Source organism: Symphalangus syndactylus, chromosome 10, assembly GCF_028878055.3.
Source record: "Symphalangus syndactylus isolate Jambi chromosome 10, NHGRI_mSymSyn1-v2.1_pri, whole genome shotgun sequence".
Lineage (NCBI taxonomy): Eukaryota > Metazoa > Chordata > Mammalia > Primates > Hylobatidae > Symphalangus > Symphalangus syndactylus.
In genome coordinates, this window is record NC_072432.2 from 85,807,565 (window position 1) to 85,828,130 (window position 20,566).

The 20,566-nt window shown below is 38.9% G+C and overlaps 1 protein-coding gene and 1 non-coding gene across 6 annotated transcripts in view; both read left to right on the forward strand.

Moving 5' to 3' along the window:
* SCFD2 (sec1 family domain containing 2) overlaps positions 1–20,566 on the forward strand; it is a 489,317-nt gene that overhangs the window by 95,080 nt on the left and 373,671 nt on the right. The window lies entirely within an intron of this gene.
* LOC129492490 (U6 spliceosomal RNA) lies at positions 13,218–13,324 on the forward strand. Its single transcript, XR_008660917.1, has one exon. It is a non-coding gene; the product is annotated as a U6 spliceosomal RNA (small nuclear RNA).

Genomic DNA, 20,566 nt, shown 5'->3' on the forward strand with positions numbered 1-20,566 from the left:
TTCATAAATAATATAGAGCATCTATGCTATGGGTTATAAATTTACATAAGTGATATTATACTATAAATATCCCTAAATAGCTTGCTTTTTTCTCTCAAGGTTCTATTTTTTTTTATTATACTTTAAGTTTTAGGGTACATGTGCACAACGTGCAGGTTAGTTACATATGTATACATGTGCCATGTTGGTGTGCTCCACCCATTAACTCGTCATTTAACATTAAGTATATCTCCTAATGCTATCCCTCTCCCCTCCCCCCAACCCCACAACAGGCCCCGGTATGTGATGTTCCCCTTCCTCTGTCCATGTGTTCTCATTGTTCAATTCCCATCTATGAGTGAGAACATGCGGTGTTTGGTTTTTTGTCCTTGCGATAGTTTGCTGAGAATGATGGTTTCCAGCTTCATCCATTTCCCTACAAAGGACATGAACTCATCCTTTTTTATGGCTGCATAGTATTCCATGGTGTATATGTGCCACATTTTCTTAATCCATTCTATCATTGTTGGACATTTGGGTTGGTTCCAAGTCTTTGCGATTGTGAGTAGTGCCGCAATAAACATACATGTGCGTGTGTCTTTACAGCAGCATGATTTGTAATACTTTGGGTATATACCCAGTATTGGGATGGCTGGGTCAAATGGTATTTCTAGTTCTGGATCACTGAGGACTCGCCACACTGACTTCCACAATGGTTGAACTAGTTTACAGTCCCACCAACAGTGTAAAAGTGTTCCTGTTTCTCCACATCCTCTCCAGCACCTGTTGTTTCCTGACTTTTTAATGATGGCCATTCTAACTGGTGTGAGATGGTATCTCATTGTGGCTTTGATTTGCGTTTCTCTGATGGCCAATGATGATGAGCATTTTTTCATGTGTTTTTTGGCTGCATAAATGTCTTCTTTTGAGAAGTGTCTGTTCATGTCCTTCGCCCACTTTCTGATGGGGTTGGTTGTTTTTTTCTTGTAAATTTGTTTGAGTTCTTTGTAGATTCTGGATATTAGCCTTTGTCAGATGAATAGGTTGTGAAAATTTTCTCTCATTGTGTAGGTTGCCTGTTCACTCTGATGGTAGTTTCTTTTGCTGTGCAAAAGCTCTTTAGTCTAATTGGATCTCATTTGTCTATTTTGGCTTTTGTTGCCATTGCTTTTGATGTTTTAGACATGAAGTCCTTGCCCATGCCTATATCCTGAATGGTATTGCCTAGGTTTTCTTCTAAGGTTTTTATGGTTTTAGGTCTAACATGTAAGTCTTTAATCCACCTTGAATTAGTTTTTGTATAAGGTGTAAGGAAGGGATCTAGTTTCAGCTTTCTACATATGGCTAGCCAGTTTTCCCAGCACCATTTATTAAATAGGGAATCCTTTCCCCATTGCTTGTGTTTGTAAGGTTTGTCAAAGATCAGATAATTGTAGATATGTGGCATTATTTCTGAGGGCTCTGTTCTGTTCCATTGATCGGTATCTCTGTTTTGGTACCAGTACCATGCTGTTTCGATTACTGTAGCCTTGTAGTATAGTTTGAAGTCAGGTAGCATGATGCCTCCAGCTTTGTTCTTTTGGATTAGGATTGACTTGGTGATGCGGGCTCCTTTTTGGTTCCATATGAACTTTAAAGTAGTTTTTTCCAATTCTGTGAAGAAAATCATTGGTAGCTTGATGGGGATGGCATTGAATCCATAAATTACCTTGGGCAGTATGGCCATTTTCATGATATTGATTCTTCCAACCCATGAGCATGGAATGTTCTTCCATCTGCTTGTATCCTCTTTTATTTCATTGAGCAGTGGTTTGTAGTTCTCCTTGAAGAGGTCCTTCACATCCCTTGCAATTTGGATTCCTAGGTATTTTATTCTCTTTGAAGCAATTATGAATGGGAGTTCACTCATGATTTGACTGTTTGTCTGTTATTGGTGTATAAGAATGCTTGTGATTTTATTACATCGATTTTGTATCCTGAGACTTTGCTGAAGTTGCTTATCAGCTTAAGAAGATTTTGGGCTGAGACAATGGGGTTTTCTAGATATACAATCATGTCATCTGCAAACAGGGACAATTTGACTTCCTCTTTTCCTTATTGAATACCCTTTATTTCCTTCTCCTGCCTGATTGCCCTGGCCAGAACTTCCAACACTATGTTGAATAGGAGTGGTGAGAGAGGGCATCCCTGTCTTGTGCCAGTTTTCAAAGGGAATGCTTCCAGTTTTTGCCCATTCAGTATGATATTGGCTGTGGGTTTGTCATAGATAGCTCTTATTATTTTGAGATACATCCCATCAATCCCTAATTTATTGAGAGTTTTTAGCATGAAGGGTTGTTGAATTTTGTCAAAGGCCTTTTCTGCATCTATTGAGATAATCATGTGGTTTTTGTCTTTGGTTCTGTTTATATGCTGGATTACATTTATTGATTTGTGTATGTTGAACCAGCCTTGCATCCCAGGGATGAAGCCCACTTGATCATGGTGGAGAAACTTTTTGATGTGCTGCTGGATTCAGTTTGCCAGTATTTTACTGAGGATTTTTGCATCAATGTTCATCAAGGATATTGGTCTAAAATTCTCTTTTTTTGTTGTTTCTCTGCCAGGCTTTGGTATCAGGATGATGCTGGCCTCATGAAATGAGTTAGGGAGGATTCCCTCTTTTTCTATTGATTGGAATAGTTTCAGAAGGAATGGTACCATTTCCTCCTTGTACCTCTGGTAGAATTCGGCTGTGAATCCATCTGGTCCTGGACTCTTTTTCGTAGGTAAGCTATTGATTATTGCCACAATTTCAGAGCCCGTTATTGGTGTATTCAGAGATTCAACTTCTTCCTGGTTTAGTCTTGGGAGGGTGTATTTGTCGAAGAATTCATCCATTTCTTCTAGATTTTCTAGTTTATTTGCGTAGAGGTGTTTGTAGTATTCTCTGATGGTAGTTTGTATTTCTGTGGGATCGGTGATGATATCCCCTTTATCATTTTTTATTGCATCTATTTGATTCTTCTCTCTTTTCTTCTTTATTAGTCTTGCTAGCAGTCTATCAATTTTGTTGATCCTTTCAAAAAACCAGCTCCTGGATTCATTAATTTTTTGAAGGGTTTTTTGTGTCTCTATTTCCTTTAGTTCTGCTCTGATTTTAGTTATTTCTTGCCTTCTGCTAGCTTTTGAATGTGTTTGCTCTTACTTTTCTATTTCTTTTAATTGTGATGTTAGGGTGTCAATTTTGGATCTTTCTTGCTTTCTGTTGTGGGCATTTAGTGCTATAAATTTCCCTCTACACACTGCTTTGAATGTGTCCAATAGATTCTGGTATGTTGTGTCTTTGTTGTCGTTGATTTCAAAGAACATCTTTATTTCTGCCTTCATTTCGTAATGCAACCAGTAGTCATTCAGGAGCAGGTTGTTCAGTTTCCATGTAGTTGAGCACTTTTGAGTGAGTTTCTTAATCCTGAGTTCTAGTTTGATTGCACTGTGGTCTGAGAGACAGTTTGTTATAATTTCTGTTCTTTTACATTTGCTGAGGAGTGCTTTACTGCCAACTATGTGGTCAATTTTGGAATAGGTGTGGTGTGGTGCTGAAAATAATGTATATTCTGTTGATTTGGGGTGGAGAGTTCTGTAGATGTCTATTAGGTCTGCTTGGTGCAGAGCTGCGTTAAATCCCTGGGTATCCTTGTTAACTTTCTGTCTCGTTGTTCTGTCTAATGTTGACAGTGGGGTGTTAAAGTCTCCCATTATTATTGTGTGGGAGTCTAAGTCTCTTTGTATGTCTCTAAGGACTTGCTTTATGAATCTGGGTGCTCCTGTATTGGGTGTATATATATTTAGGATAGTTAGCTCTTCTTGTTGAATTGATCCCTTTACCATTATGTAATGGCCTTCTTTGTCTCTTTTGATCTTTTTTGGTTTAAAGTCTGTTTTATCAGAGACTAGGATTGCAACTCCTGCCTTTTTTTGTTTTCCATTTGCTTGGTAGATCTTCCTCCATCCCTTTATTTTGAGCCTATGTGTGTCTCTGCACGTGTGATGGGTTTCCTGAATACAGCACACTGATGGGTCTTGACTCTTTATCCAATTTGCCAGTCTGTGTCTTTTAATTGGAGCATTTAGCCCATTTACATTTAAAGTTAATATTGTTATGTGTGAATTTGATCCTGTCATTATGTTGTTAGCTGGTTATTTTGCTTGTTAGTTGAAGCAGTTTCTTCCTAGCCTGGATGGTCTTTGCTATTTGGCATGTTTTTGCAGTGGCTGGTACTGGTTGTTCCTTTCCATGTTTAGTGCTTCCTTCAGGAGCTCTTTTAGGGCAGGCCTGTTGGTGACCAAATCTCTCAGCATTTGCTTGTCTGTAAAGTATTTTATTTCTCCTTCACTTATGAAGCCGAGTTTGGCTGGATATGAAATTCTGGATTGAAAATTCTTTTCTTTAAGAATGTCGAATATTGGCCCCCACTCTCTTCTGGCTTGTAGAGTTTCTGCTGAGAGATCCACTGTTAGTCTGATGGGCTTCCCTTTATGTGTAACCCAACCTTTCTCTCTGGCTGCCCTTAACATTTTTTCCTTCATTTCAACTTTGGTGAATCTGACAATTATGTGTCTTGGAGTTGCTCTTCTCGAGGAGTATCTTTGTGGCGTTCTCTGTATTTCCTGAATCTGAATGTTGCCTGCCTTGCTAGATTGGGGAAGTTCTCCTGGATAATATCCTGCAGAGTGTTTTCCAACTTGGTTCCATTCTCCCCATCACTTTCAGGTACACAAATCAGACATAGATTTGGTCTTTTCACATACTCCCACATTTCTTGGAGGCTTTGTTCATTTCTTTTTATTCTTTTTTCTCTAAACTTCCCTTCTCGCTTCACTTCAGTCATTTCATCTTCCATCAGTGATACCCGTTCTTCCAGTTGATCGCATCGGCTCCTGAGGCTTCTGCATTCTTCACGTAGTTCTCAAGCCTTGGCTTTCAGCTCCATCAGCTCCTTTAACCACTTCTTTTCATTGGTTATTGTAGTTATGCTTTCATCTAATTCTTTTTCAAAGTTTCTAACTTCTTTGTCATTGGTTTGAATTTCCTCCTGTAGCTCGGAGTAGTTTGATCATCTGAGGCCTTCTTCTCTCAGCTCATCGTAGTCATTCTCCGTCCAGCTTTGTTCCATTGCTGGTGAGGAGCTGCGTTCCTTTGGAGGAGGAGAGGCGCTCTGATTTTTAGAGTTTCCAGTTTTTCTGCTCCGTTTTTTCCCCATCTTTATGGTTTTATCTACTTTTGGTCTTTGATGATGGTGACGTACAGATGGGTTTTTGGTGTGGATGTCCTTTCTGTTTGTTAGTTTTCCTTCTAACAGACAGGACCCTCAGCTGCAGGTCTGTTGGAGTTTGCTGGAGGTCCACTCCAGACCCTGTTTGCCTGGGTATCAGCAGCGGTGGCTGCAGAACGGCGGATTTTCTTGAACTGCAAGTGCTGCTGCCTGATCATTCCTCTGGAAGTTTTGTCTCAGAGGAGTACCTGGCCATGTGAGGTGTCAGTCTGCCCCTACTGGGTTGTGCCTCCCAGTTAGGCTGCTTGGGGGTCAGGGACCCACTTGAGGAGGCAGTCTGCCTGTTCTCAGATCTCTATGTGCATGCTGGGAGAACCACTACTCTCTTCAAAGCTGTCAGACAGGAACATTTAAGTCTGCAGAGGTTACTGCTGTCTTTTTGTCTGTCTGTGCCCTGTCCCCAGAGGTGGAGCCTACAGAGGCAGGCAAGCCTCCTTGGGCTGTGGTGGGCTCCACCCAGTTTGAGCTTCTGGGCTGCTTTGTTTACCTAAGCAAGCCTGGGCAATGGCAGGCGCCCCTCCCCCAGCCTCGCTGCTGCCTTGCAGTTTGATCTCAGACTGCTATGCTAGCAATCAGTGAGACTCCATGGGTGTAGGACCCTCCGAGCCAGGTGCGGGATATAATCTCCTGGTGTGCTGTTTTTTAAGCCCGTTGGAAAAGTGCAGTATTAGGGTGGGAGTGACCCGATTTTCCAGGTGCCATCTCTCACCCCTTTCTTTGACTTGGAAAGGGAACTCCCTGACCCGTTGTGCTTCACGAGTGAGGCAATGTCTCACTCTGCTTCGTTTTGCGCATGGTGCGCTGCACCCGCTGTCCTGCACCAACTGTCTGGCACTCCCTAGTGAGATGAACTCGGCACCTCAGATGGAAATGCAGAAATCACCCGTCTTCTGCGTCACTCACGCTGGGAGCTGTAGACTGGAGCTGTTCCTATTCAGCCATCTTTGCTCCACTGCTGGCAAAATCTTGTCTCTACTGAAAATACAAAAATTAGCTGGGTATGGTGGTGGTCCTCTGTAGTCCCAGCTAATCGGGAGGCTGAGGCAGGAGAATTTCTTGAACCTGGGGGGCAGAGGTTGCAGTGAGCTGAGATTGTGCCACTGCACTTCAGCCTGGGTGACAGAGGGAGACTCCATATCAAAAATAAATAAATAAATAAATAAATAAATAAATAAATAAATAAATAAAGTTATGTATGTAGATCTAGCTCATTCCTTTAAACCACATCATAAGTATACAATTTATTTATGCAATCTATACTGATGTTTAGTTAGGCTGTTGCATTTGTGGCGTGTTTGTGTGTGCATGTGTGTGTGTTGTTTGTGTGTGTGCATGTAAGATTAGGAAGAATTAATGCAGTGAATACCCTGGAATATGTCTCCTGTTATATATTGTTCAGTTTGCCAAATATTGCCAAAAATATTGAAGCAGGTAAGGCTCAAAGCTGTGTCATCTTCAGGATGTCAGTGAGCTGCCTTTATTATCCCAGAATGTCTAAAGTGTCACAAACATATATCAAGAGGCAATAAATGGAGCTTATTTCTTCATTAGGTGTTTTTCCTATCTAGGCAAAAAGAAAAAAAAAACTTTCTGAATCCTTAATGATGTCTATGAGCCTTACCTCAAAATATCTTGTTTTTTGAGATGATAATTTTTGTTGTTTATGGTGGTTGGTTTTCCGTTATTTGGAGCCAAAATACACTCATCTTTTTCCCGTTAATATTTAATATACTAAGATCCCAAATAAAAGTGTTTTTTTATCCCCAGTTTTTAGTTTGTTCTAGTTGTCAGTTTATCTATCAGTGTTTTTAAATCCATATGTTCAGTTTTATGCTTTTATTCATGGGTATTTTAAGGATTTTAATGCCATTATGAATTCAATTTTTAAAATTCAGTTTTCCAGTTGTTTATTGTTGGCATGTAGGAATATCTTGACTCATGAATAGTGATCATGGATCCAACAACTTGCATTTTGTAATGATATTTGTTTTCTTATTTCTGGTTGTTATTTATTGATTGTCCTGGGCTTTCTGTGTGGGCAAGGATATTATCTGTGAATAAAGTCAGTTTTGTTTCTTTGTTTCCACACTTAATACCAAGTGTCTTTCATAGTGCATTGACCAGGCATGCTAGGTCCTTTTTCAGTAAGAGTCATGCTAACAGCCATCTTCATTTTATTCCTGACTTTAAGGAAAATGTTCCCAAATGTTACCGTTAAGTATTATGTTTGCTGCGGTTTTGTTTTGTTTTTAATCAGACTAAGGAAGTTTCTTCCTAATCCTAGTTTGCCGTTTTTTTTTTTTTTTTTTTAGTGATGCATTAGTGTTGCATTTTGTTTAATGCAGATTATTATTTTTTTAAATGACTATATAGTTTTTCTCCCATAATCTGTTAATGTGGTGAATTGAGTTTATAACTTTTTTAATGCTAAATAATCTTCACTGCATTCCTGGGACAAATTCAACTTGTTCCCACACACACATACACTCACACACATGTAAACATATGCACACACACACACACACACATACAAATTCCTGGATTTAGTTTATTAATATTTTCCATAGAAATTTGCATTTATGCTCATAGGTTAAATTAGGATTTTTTTCTTTCTTTTTTTGAGACAGGTCTTGCTCTGTCACCCAGGTTGGAGTGTAGTGGCGTGATCTCAGTTCACTGCAACCTCCACCTCCTGAGTTCAAGTGATTTTCCCATGTCAGCCTCCCCAATAGCTGGAATTACAGGTGTGCGCCACCACCCCCAGCTAATTTTTGTATTTTTTTGTAGAGATAGGGTTTTGCCATGTTGGCCATGCTGGTCTCGAACTGCTGACCTCAAGTGATCTGCCCACCTTGGCCTCCCAGTGTTGGGATTACAGGCATGAGCCACTGCACCTGGACTATATTTTTTCTTTATTGTTCTGCCCATGGTCTGGTTTTCCAAAAAAGATTATATTATAATAGTTTAGTAAAGTCAGTTAGGGTGAGTTTTACTTTTTCTATTCTCTATTTATTTAAAAAAGGAATTATCAGTTGCTTAAAAGTAAAATGCTTCCAAAAAATAACCTGGACCTATTGCTTCATTGTTGATATTTATAATTATAATAATATAAGTAATAATAAGTGTTTCAAAACTATAGTTTCGTCAATTCTTTATCACTTTGATTTATCTTCTGTCAGAGGTGATTTTAAGTTACTCACAATGATTGTGAATTTACCAGTTATACCATTTTAAAACATATTTCTATCTCTATCACTGTCTTTATCTCTGTCTTCATTAAAAACTATGAGCTGATATTACTTTCATATTTCTTTTTAAAATTTTTTTGAGACAGGGTCTCACTGTGTCACCCAGATTGAGTGCAGTGGCATGATCACCACTCAGTGTAGCCTCGACATCCCAGGCTCAAGTGATCCTCCCACCTCAGCCTCCTGAGTAGCTGGAACTACAGGAATGCACCAGCACTCCTGGCTCATTTTTATTTTTTATTTTCTGTAGAAATGGGATCTTTCTGTATTGCCCAGGCTGGTCTCAAACTCCTGGACTCAAGTGATCCTCCCACCTTGGCCTACCAAAACGTTGGGATTACAGGCATGAGCCACTGTACTTGGTCTAATATCAGGGCTCTAGTCTAATAGTACAGGGTTCATTCTAGTTTTCCCCCTTTCCATAATTGTACCTCCCTTCTCTGACAGTCAGGAACTTGTCTCCCACTATCCTCGACATATTTAATTACTTTACCAGTCCCCACGATGCCTCCTCACCTCACCTGGGCTCTCCCTTCCTGCTCCAGGCCATGGCCAAGCCCACACGGATGTTCTCTCTCACTTTATACAGAGGCACCCTTGTGGAAACCTCCTCATAGGGATGCTCTTCTACCTCAATTGAGCTCTGACATCTCACCCTGTGCTGCCCCTGCCTCTGCCTTCTTCATAGAGGCCCTCCTCTCATGCCTCTCGGGCTCCAGCAGCCCACACTAAGCCCATGCTGTGGCTGTTATGGCACAGATACCCTCCTCATTCTGCAGGCTCTGACACTTTATGCCGAGTCACTACTGTTGCTACTGCCTTCTTTAGCTGCCCTCACCACCCTGCTCAGCATCCTACACTGCATCCTGGGATGTTGTTGTCACTCAGCCTCCACCTGGATACCTTTTGTCACCTGCTTTGGTTCTGACAATCCATGCAGGGCTGCTGCTGCATTCTCCCCTCTCCTCCAGTCTCCCCATCCCTTCGAGATGTCCTCTTCACTCCACTTGGGTCCTGGTAGTCATATGGACACCATCCTTACCTTGCTCAGGTTCTGATCCCCTGCCCTGGATCCTCACTTCCACTGCCTTCCACCTGGATGCCCTTTCCATCCCCCTGGGTTCCAACAACCCCTGTGAGACTCTCCCATGCACAAATGCCCTCCTCATCTGGTTCTGGCTCTGACACCATGCTCTGGGCTGCCATTGTCTCCCCTGTGGACACCCTCTTCATACTCATGGGCTCTGATAACCTGCCCTAAGCCACTACTGTGCACTCCTTCATTCCCCCTGCCCTACCGTATGGACAATCTCTTCACCCTGCTGCTGTCTACATCACATGTCCTCTAAAGTGAGCCCTACTCCAAAATCTCATAAAATTGGTTCAAAACAAGACTATACAGAGATTTTCTCCTGAGGATGATAATCTTTCTAGATAAGCTTACTAAAGTTTTCTGAAGAAACTTGACATATTAATTCTAAGCGATTTTTTATTTGTAATTAATTTTTGGAATCTTTTGTTCCATAGTAGACTCTTAGACTATTAGATGTGATCATGGTAATTGGTGTGGTTCTTTCAACAATTAAAGAAAGAATTGAAAGACTGAGGAACCCCAGGCATGGTGGTACACATCTGTAGTTTCAGCTACTCACAAGGCTGAAGTATGAGGATTACTCCAAGTCAGGAGTTTGAGGCTGCAGTGGCCTGTGAATAGCCACTGCGCTCCAGCCTGGCAACATAGAGAGACCCCTTTGCCTCTGCCCAATCTCTTAAATAAATAAGATTGGGGAAAAGAAGTAAACATTTAAAATACTAAAATCCTACTTTTATCGTAATTGCATATCACCCTGACCAGTATTGTGTTCTCAGTCACTTCTGGGTCCTTACAAGTTAGGGTTTTAGCATAGGCGAATGTATAAACTGATCATCGGAATGCTCTTTGTTTATGGAGATGTTTACTTTACATAGTATATACTCATCCATTAGTTTAACAAGTCATAATATATGGGCAGCTGCCCCTTTTACAGGCTTTGGTTTGAAAGTAGGGCATTTGTGTTTATTTTGAGCATGAGGACAACCTTTCGTTTTTCCCCAAGTGCTTGAGAGCCACCAAGAAATTTCAGCTAATATTGAGAATTGTTTATTTCTTGAGAGACTCATTTCCACCACTTTCTACCAGGCCTCCATCACTGAAACCTCAATGTTTACTTTATGGCCTAAGTGATGTTATAGACAACCTTAGCTAAAAAAAAGAAATCGGTCTTAGAAATCTACAATTAAAAATAGGTTACTGCATTTCTTCTACTTACAATGGTTTTGGTGATCTCACGACTAGTCAGCAAGAGACCTGAGGACTATTTGTAAGATACCATTTGACCCAGCCATCCCATTACTGGGTATATACCCAAAGGACTATAAATCATGCTGCTATAAAGACACATGCACACGTATGTTTATTGCGGCACTATTCACAATAGCAAAGAGTTGGAACCAACCCAAATGTCCAACAACGATAGACTGGATTAAGAAAATGTGGCACATATACACCATGGAATACTATGCAGCCATAAAAAATGATGAGTTCATGTCCTTTGTAGGGACATGGATGAAACTGGAAAACATCATTCTCAGTAAACTATCGCAAGGACAAAAAACCAAACACCGCATGTTCTCACTCATAGGTGGGAATTGAACAATGAGAACTCATGGACACAGGAAGGGGAACATCACACTCCGGGGACTGTTGTGGGGTAGGGGGAGGGGGGAGGGACAGCATTAGGAGATACACCTAATGCTAAATGACGAGTTAATGGGTGCAGCAAAACAACATGGCACATGGATACATATGTAACAAACCTGCACATTGTGCACATGTACCCTAAAACCTAAAGTATAATAATAAAAAAAAGAAAAAAAAAAAAGATTTGTGTTGGACTTAACACTCCTAGAAACAATAGATTTATACATTTAATTTCTAAAGATAATATTATATGCTCAAAAGAGAAACCTTTTTGAGTATTCTTGGGGAAAATCTAATATCTGTTAGCAGTGAGTGCAATTTGAAAAGCCGAAGGAGGCTGGGCGCGGTGGCTCACGCTTGTAATCCCAGCACTTTGGGAGGCTGAGGCGGGTGGATCACGAGGTCAGGAGATCGAGACCATGGTGAAACCCCGTCTCTACTAAAAATACAAAAAATTAGCCGGGCGTGGTGGCGGGCGCCTGTAGTCCCAGCTACTCGGAGAGGCTGAGGCAGTAGAATGGCGTGAACCCAGGAGGCGGAGCTTGCAGTGAGCCGAGATTGCGCCACTGCACTCCAGCCTGGGCGACAGAGCGAGACTCCGTCTCAAAAAAAAAAAAAAAAAAAAAAAAAGAAAAGCCGAAGGAGATAAAGCATCTTCATGACTCCTTTTTTCTCTCTCTTATCTCCAAGGTCCTATATCACTGTCAGTGTTTTAGGCATTGAATGCATGTGTGCTAGTTATAAAATAATTCTGATTTTGCTTCAAATTTAAAGTGTAGAAAAGAACAAGTTTAAACTGATCATAGATATGTTTATGATTCAATTAGTGAGTGTTTTCACAAAGTAGCTTTGCCTTTTAATTAAAGTACAAATTCACTGAATTTGGTGAAAGGGTGTAAAGTATGACGAATTCGTTTCTTGTAGTATAGCAAGAGAGTCTGGCTTAGTTTCCTCATCTAAAGAGAAATAAAGTATCTACCTCATAGTGTTATTGTCAGGATTGAGTGAGATTGCATGTGTATTAATACACATATTTATGTGTTATGTATTAATACACATAATTAATACATAGTTAAGAATAAATTATCTACCTCATAGTGTTATTGTCAGGATTGAGTGAGACTATATGTGTATTAATACATAACTAAGTACAGTACATCCTCAATAAATAGTCATTATTATTTATTCTTTCAGCTGGGTCAAAAATATTACAAATGCTGTCTTATTTTATGTGAGTAATGCCTTTAATATATTCTCACCTGGATTTTGGTTTCCTAAATTAAAATTTATTAAGGAAAAATGAGTTTGTCACTTAGAAAAATGTTACTATCTTTTTATATTTACTGTTTGATAATGTTTGACAGTATTTTTCTTTAAACCTTGATTTAAAGCCTACTTTTTCTGCAATGGATAGCTGATGTTTTTATGCTAGTCATCACAAGAAAAAAGCATTTTTTCCCCATTAAAAATTTATTGGCCAGGCCTGGTGGCTCACACCTGCAATCCTGAAGCAGGAGGATCACTTGAGGCCAGAAGTTCAAGACCAGTCCGGGCAACATAGTGAGACCTTGTCTGTACTAAAAATGAAAAAAAAAAAAATTAACTGGATGCATGCTTGTGGTCCCAGCTACTCAGGAGGCTGAGGCAGGAGGATCACTTGAGCCCAGAAGGTCAAAGCTGCAGTGAGCTGTAATTGCGTCACTGCATTCCAGCCTGGGTGACCCTGTCTCAAAATAAATAAATAAATAAATAAATAAATGGAAAAAGAAAACAATTATTTTATAGCTGTGTTTATACCACTTATTATAAAACTATAACAATGTAATTGTTATAGTTATAACAATAACTAGTGCTTGAACTTCAAAGAGAATGCAACAATTGACCTTTTTGTCAAAATTACACAGCAAATAAATGACCCTCTAAATTGTGCATTAGGTGCTGTCTTTGGCAGCACATATACTAAAATTGGAATGATACAGAAAAGGTTAGCATGGCCCCTGCACAAAGACAACATGCAAATTCGTGAAGCATTTCACATTTTTAAAATCTAGAATAAAAGTAAAAATTAAAGAAAAATTGTGCATTAGCAAACCCATTATGATTTTTTAAGCCTTATGCTTTTTCTACTTGTCTTAAAAAATGGCATGGTGTATTGGTGTGAGTGGTAATAATAATAATAAAAAACATAATCCTCATTGGATTCAGAAAACTTTGAAACCCCAGAAAAGATTTTGTGGGATAAAATCAAGGTATCATAGAGTGAGAACACTGAAAAGTAATATGTATTCTTGAACGCTGCCCAACATCTGATTTCCCCTCTATAAAATCACTGAAGAGTAATACAAGGAAAAAAACCTTTTATTGACTATAACTTATTGTGGTTATAAAATGATAGCAAACTATGTATTAAGGAAGCAGTTATGTTTAAACTTCCTACTTCCTAAACTTATACTTTATAGATATGTATGTAATATATCCATCTCCAGTTATTTCTTCAGGTAGAATTTATACTTTAAAGCAATCCAGCTTGGAAAATGGTTTTTTAATAAAATGTAAATGAGTTACAATGTCACTCAAGAAAATTGAGGTAAAATATAGCTTTAGTTTTAAGTTTTACCTCTTTGCAATAAAAAATAGGCATCATTGATGAGCTTTATATGCATTGCCACACAATTAATGAAATAACAAAAGACATAAATGGGTATTTCACATAAGAATAAATGCAAAAACCTTCTGAACTTATGAAAAAAATTCAACCTTACTAGAAATAAAATACAGTTTATTGAAAAAAAAAATTGGCATCTATTTTATTGGCTGCCAAAGTAGTTTTTAATAGGTAGGATTGGTTTTTTAAAATATATTGAATGTTAGCTAATATCTTTCTATAGCAAATCAAGTTTACCGAAGCTAAGTAATAGTATGTCTGCTAATTTTATAATTAATTGGCGGATTTTACTTTCTAAGTCCTCCAGTGCCTCTATTAGCTCTCACGCCATATGGCTTGGCTTGGAAATATGATGGCTCATTTTAGTGCCGTTCCTGACTTCACCAACACCCTGGGAGGTTCTGTTTTATAATGCCTTCTTTTTAGCCATTTATAATTAGGATTGAGTTTTTCTGAGAAGGAGTTTCCACCACTCTGCTTCTCTGTGGGCCTTGCTATTCAAGAGTCATTCGGCAGCATGGGGTATTGTCACTTGCAAAAGCATCTATGGAGATTTGGATTAAGATGGCAGATAGGAGGCAGGACTAGCTTGTAGCTCCCACTCAGACAGAGCAGTGTGTGGAGATTCACACATGCCAGGAAAGCTGAGAGAATGCACAGACCATTTGGAGGAACTGGATCACCACTGCAGGCTCCCTGAGATGCTGAAAAACTGAGTCTGCTTGCTTTCTCAGTGGAGAGGCTGGTGGTCTGGGGAAGTTCTCAGCCCTGGTCACTGGCTGCCTGGAAATAAACTTGGTCCTATTGCTGAGGCACAGTGGGCATGAGACCAGCCTTTAGGACTGTAGTCTACATGGGAGCGGGGTGAAACCTGTGACTGCCGACTTTACCCCTTCTCCCTGGTGATCTGTGTGATTCAGCAGAGGCAGCTATAATGCCCCTGGGAACATAACTCCATTGGCTTGGGAACCATACCACTATCTCCCACAGTAGCTGCAGCAAGCCTTACCCAAGGAGAGTCTGAGCTCAGACACACCTATTCCTGCTCCCACCTGGTGGTCTTTCTCTACCAGCCCTGGTTGCCAAAGACAAAGGATATAATCTCTTGGGGGCTCTATGGTCCTGTCTACTGCCTGAAAAACCTGAATACTTAACCAGGCAACCACAGGGCAAGTTTGCATCGTCCTATAGTATGGCAGCTGATGCACTCTTGAAAGCGCCACCCCCTGGCTGGAGTCCAAACGACAAAAAAAACAGTGTGCTAAACAAAAATACAACCAAGGACCCTCACAGAGTCCACTTCACTCCCCTGCTGCCTCCACTGGAGCAGGTGCTGGTATCCATGGCTGAAAGACCTGAAGATGGATCACATCATAGGACTCTTTGCAGACACTCCCCAGTACCAGCCTGAAACCCCGTAGCTCCGCTGGTTGGCTAGACCCAAAAAAGCAAAAATGATCACTGTAGTGCAGCTCTCAGGAAGCCCCATCCCTAGGGGAGGAGGGAGAACACTTCATCAAGGGAGCACCCCATGAGACGAAATAATCTGAACAGCAGCCCCGAGTCGCAGATCTTCCCTCTGACATAGTTTACCCAAATGTGAAGGAACTAGAAAAACAATTCTGGTAATATGACAAAACAAGGTTCTTTAACAGCCCCAAAAGATCACATTAGCTTACCAGCAATCGAAACCAAGATGAAATCTCAGAATTTCCAGAAAAAGAATTCAGAAGGTCAATTATTAAGCTAATCAAGGCGATGCCAGAGAAAGGTGAAGTCCAACTTAAAGAAATCAAAAACATGATACAGGATATGAAAGGAAAAATGTTCAGTGAAATAGACAGCATAAATAAAAAAAGTCACAACTTCTGGAAATCAAAGACACACTTAGAGAAATGAAAAATGCACTGGAAAGTCTCAGCAATAAAATTGAGCAAGCAGAAGAAAGAACTTCAGAGCTCAAGGACAAGGCTTTCGAATTAACGCAATCCATCTAAGACAAAGAAAAAATAATTTTAAAAAATGAACAAAGCCTCCAGGAAGCTTGGGACTATGTTAAGCATCCAAACCTAAGATAATTGCTTTTCCTAAGGAAGAAGAGAAATCTAAAAGTTTGGAAAACATATTTGAGGGAATAATTGAGGAAAACTTCCCCAGCCTTGCTACAGATCTAGACATCCAAACACCAGAAGCTCAAAGAACACTTGGGAAATTCATCACAAAAAGATAATTGCCTAGGCACATAGTCATCAGGTTATCTAAAGTCAAGACAAAGGAAAGAATCTTAAGAGCTGTGAAGTAAAAGCATCAGGTAATGTATAAAGGAAAACCTATCAGAGTAACAGCAGTTTCTCAGCAGAAATCCTACGAGCTAGAAGGGATTGGGGTCCTATTTTTAGCCTCCATAAACAAAACAATTATCAGCCAAGAATTTTGTATCCAGCAAAACTAAGCTACATAAATGAAGGAAAGATACAGTCTTTTCCAGACAAACAAATGCTGAGAGAATTCACCACTAGCAAGCCAGCACTACAAGACTGCTGAAAGGAGTTCTAAATCTTGAAACAAATTTTTGCGATACACCAAAATAGAACCTCCTTAAAGCATAAATGTCAAAGAACCTATATAACAATAACACGATGGAAAAAAAAAAAAGACATCCAAGCAACAAATAGCATGATGAATAGAATAGTACCTGACATTTTAATACTAACATTGAATGAAAATGGCCTAAATGCTCCACTTAAAAGATAGAGAATAGCAGAATGGATAATAATTCACCAACCAAGTTTCTTCTGTCTTCAGGAGACTCACCTAACATACAAGGACTCAGATACACTTAAGGTAAAGGGGTGGACAAAGATATTCCATGCAAATGGACACCAAAAGTGAGCAGGAGTAGCTATTCTTATATCAGACAAAACAAACCTTAAAGCAACAGCAGTTAAAAAAGACAAAGAGGGACCTTATATAATGATAAAAGGACTAGTACAAAAGGAAAATATCACAATCCTAAATATATATGCATCTAACACTGGAGTTCCCAAATTTATAAAACAATTACTGCTAGACCTAAGAAATCAGATAGATGGCAACACAGCAATAGTGGGGGACTTTAATACTCCACTGACAGCACTAGACAGGTCATCAAGACAGAAAGTCAACAAAGAAACAATGGACTTAAATTGTTCCTATAAAAAATGGACTTCACAGATATTTACAGAACATTCTATCCAACAACTGCAGAATATGCATTCTATTCATCAGCACATGGAATGTTCTCCAAGATAGACTATATGATAGGCCACAAAACAAGTCTCAGTAAATGTAAGAAAATGTAAATTATAGTAAATACTCTCTCAGACCACACATAAAATTGGAAATCAACTCCAAAAGGAACCCAGAAAACCATGCAAGTACATGGAAATTAAATAACCTGCTCCTGAATAATCTTTGGGTCAACAATGAAATCAAGAGGCAAATTAAAAGTCTGAACAATAATAGTGACACAACCTATCAAAACCTCTGGGATACAGCAAAAGGTGCTAATAGGAAAGTTCATAGCATTAAATGCCTACATCAAAAAGTCTGAAAGAGCACGAATAGATAAACTAAGGTCACATCTCAAGAAACTACAGAAACAAGAACACACCAAACCCAAACCCAGCAGAAGAAAAGACATAACACAGATCAGAGCAGAACTAAATGAAATTGAAACAAGCAAACAAACAAAAATACAAAAGATAAATGAAACAAAAAGCTGGTTCTTTGGAAAGATAAACAAAATTGATAGAATATTAGCGACATTAACCAAGAAAAGAAGAAAGACGATCCAAATAAGCTCAATTAGAAATGAAACGGGATATATTACTACTGATACCACAGAAATACAAGTGATCATTCAAGGCTACTATGAACACCTTTACATGCATAAACTAGAAAACATAGAGGAGATGGATAAATTCCTGGAAATACACAACCCTTCTAGATTAAACCAGGAAGAAATAGAAACTCTGAACAGACCAACAAAAAGCAGCGAGATTGAAATGGCAATAAAAAAATTGCCAACAAAAAAAGTCCAGGACCAGATGGATTCACAGCTGAATTTTATCAGACATTCAAAGAATTGGTATCAATCCTATTGACACTATTCCACACAATAGGGAAAGAGGGAATCCCCCCTGAAGCGTTCTATAAAGCCAGTATTACCCTGATATCAAAACCAGGAAAAGATATAACCAAAAAAGAAAATTACAGACCAATATCCCTGATGAACATAGATGCAAAAATCCTCAACAAAATACGAGTGGACTGAGTCCACCAGCATGTCAAAAAGATCATCCACCGTGATCAGTTGGGTGTCATACCAGGGATGGAAGGATAGTTTAACATTCACAGGTCAATAAATGTGATACACCACATAAACAGAATTAAAAACAAAAATCACATGATCATCTCAGTAGATGCAGAAAAAGCAATGGACAAAATCCAGTATCCCTTAGTGATTAAACCCTCAGCAAAATCAGCATAGAAGGGACATACCTTAAGGTAATAAAGGTTGTCCATGACAAACCCACTGCTAACATTATACTGAATGGGGAAAAGTTGGAAGCATCCCCCCTGAGAACTGGAACAAGACAAGGATGCCCATTCTCATCACTTCGGTTCAACGTAGTACTGGGAGTCCTAGCCAGAGCACTCAGCCAAGAAAAGGAAATAAAAGGCATCCAAATCTGTAAAGAGGAAGTTGGACTCTTGTTGTTTGCTGATGATATGATCGTATACTTAAAAAACCCTAAAGATTCATCCAAAAAGCTCCTAAAACTGGTAAATGAATTCAGCAAAGTTTCAGGATATGAAATTAATGCACACAAATCTATAAACCACTATATACTCTGCTATATACAAGCAACAACCAAGCTGAGAATCAAATCAAGAACTCAACCCCTTAACAATAACTGCAAAAAAAAAAAAAAAAAAAAAAATACCTGGTTATATACCTAACCAAGGAGGTGAAAGACCTCTGCAAGGTAAACTACAAAACACTACAGAAAGAAATAATAGATGATACAAACAAATGGAAAGACATCCCATGCCCATGGATGAGTAGAATCAATATTGTGAAAATGACCATACTGCCAAAAGCAATTCACAAATTCGGTGCAATTTCTGTCAAAATACCACTATCATTCTTCACAGAACTAGAAAAACAATTCTAAAATTCATATGAAACCAAAAAAGAGCCCGCATAGCCAAAGCAAGACTAAGCAAAAAGCAAATCTGGAGGCATCACATTACCCGAATTCAAACTATACTATAAGTCCATAGCCACCAAACAGCATGATTCTGGTATAAAAATAGGTACATAGACCAGTGGGACAGAATAGAGAACCCAGAAATAAAGCCAAATACTTAACAGCCAACTGATCTTTGAAAATGCAAACAAAAACACAAAGTGGGGAAAAGACACCCTATTCAACAAATGGTGCTGTGATAATTGGAAAGCCACAGGTAAAAGAATGAAACTGGATCCTCATTTCTCACCTTATACAAAAATCAACTCAAGATGGATCAAAGACTTACATCTATGACCTGAAACCATAGAGATTCTAGAAGATAACATCGGAAAAGCCTTCTAGACATTGGCTTAGGCGAAGACTTCATGACCAAGAGTCCAAAAGCAAATGCAACAAAAACAAAGATAAATAGATGTGACATAATTAAACTAAAAAGCTTCTGCACAGCAAAAGAAATAATCAGCAGGGTTAATAGACAACCCACAGAGTGGGAGAAAATCTTTACAATCTATACATCTGACCAAGAACTAATATCCAGAATCTACACAGAATTCAAACAAATCAGCAGAAGAAAACAAACAGTCCCACCAAAAAGCGGGCTAAGGACATGAACAGACAATTCTCAAAAGAAGATACAGAAATGGCTGACAAGCATATGGAAAAATGCTCAACATCGCTAATTATCAGGGAAATGCCTATCAAAACCACAGTGTGATACCATCTTACTCCTGCAAGAATGGCCATAATAAAAAAATAAAAATAAATAGATATTGGTATGGATGTGGTGAAAAAGGAACACTTTTATACTGTTGTTGAGAATGTAAATTAGTACAACCAGTGTAAAAAACAGTGTGGAGATTCCCTAAGGAACTAAAAGTAGATCTACCATTTGACCCAGCAATCCCACTACTAGGTATCTACCCAGAGGAAAAGAAGTCATTATAGAAAAAACAAACTTGCACACACATGCGTGTTTATAGCAGCACAATTTGCAATTGTGAAAGTATGGAACCAGCCCAAATGCCCATCAATCAATGGGTGGATAAAGAAAATGTGATATGTGTGTGTGTATGTATGTATATATATACATATATATATATATGTATATATATGTATATATATGTATATATGTATATATATGTATATATATGTATATATATGTATATATATGTATATATGTATATATATGTATATATATGTATATATGTATATATATATGTGTATATATATGTATATATATATATATATATATACACACACACACCATGGAATGCGACTTAGCCATAAAAAGAAACAAAATAATGGCATTTGCAGCAACCTTG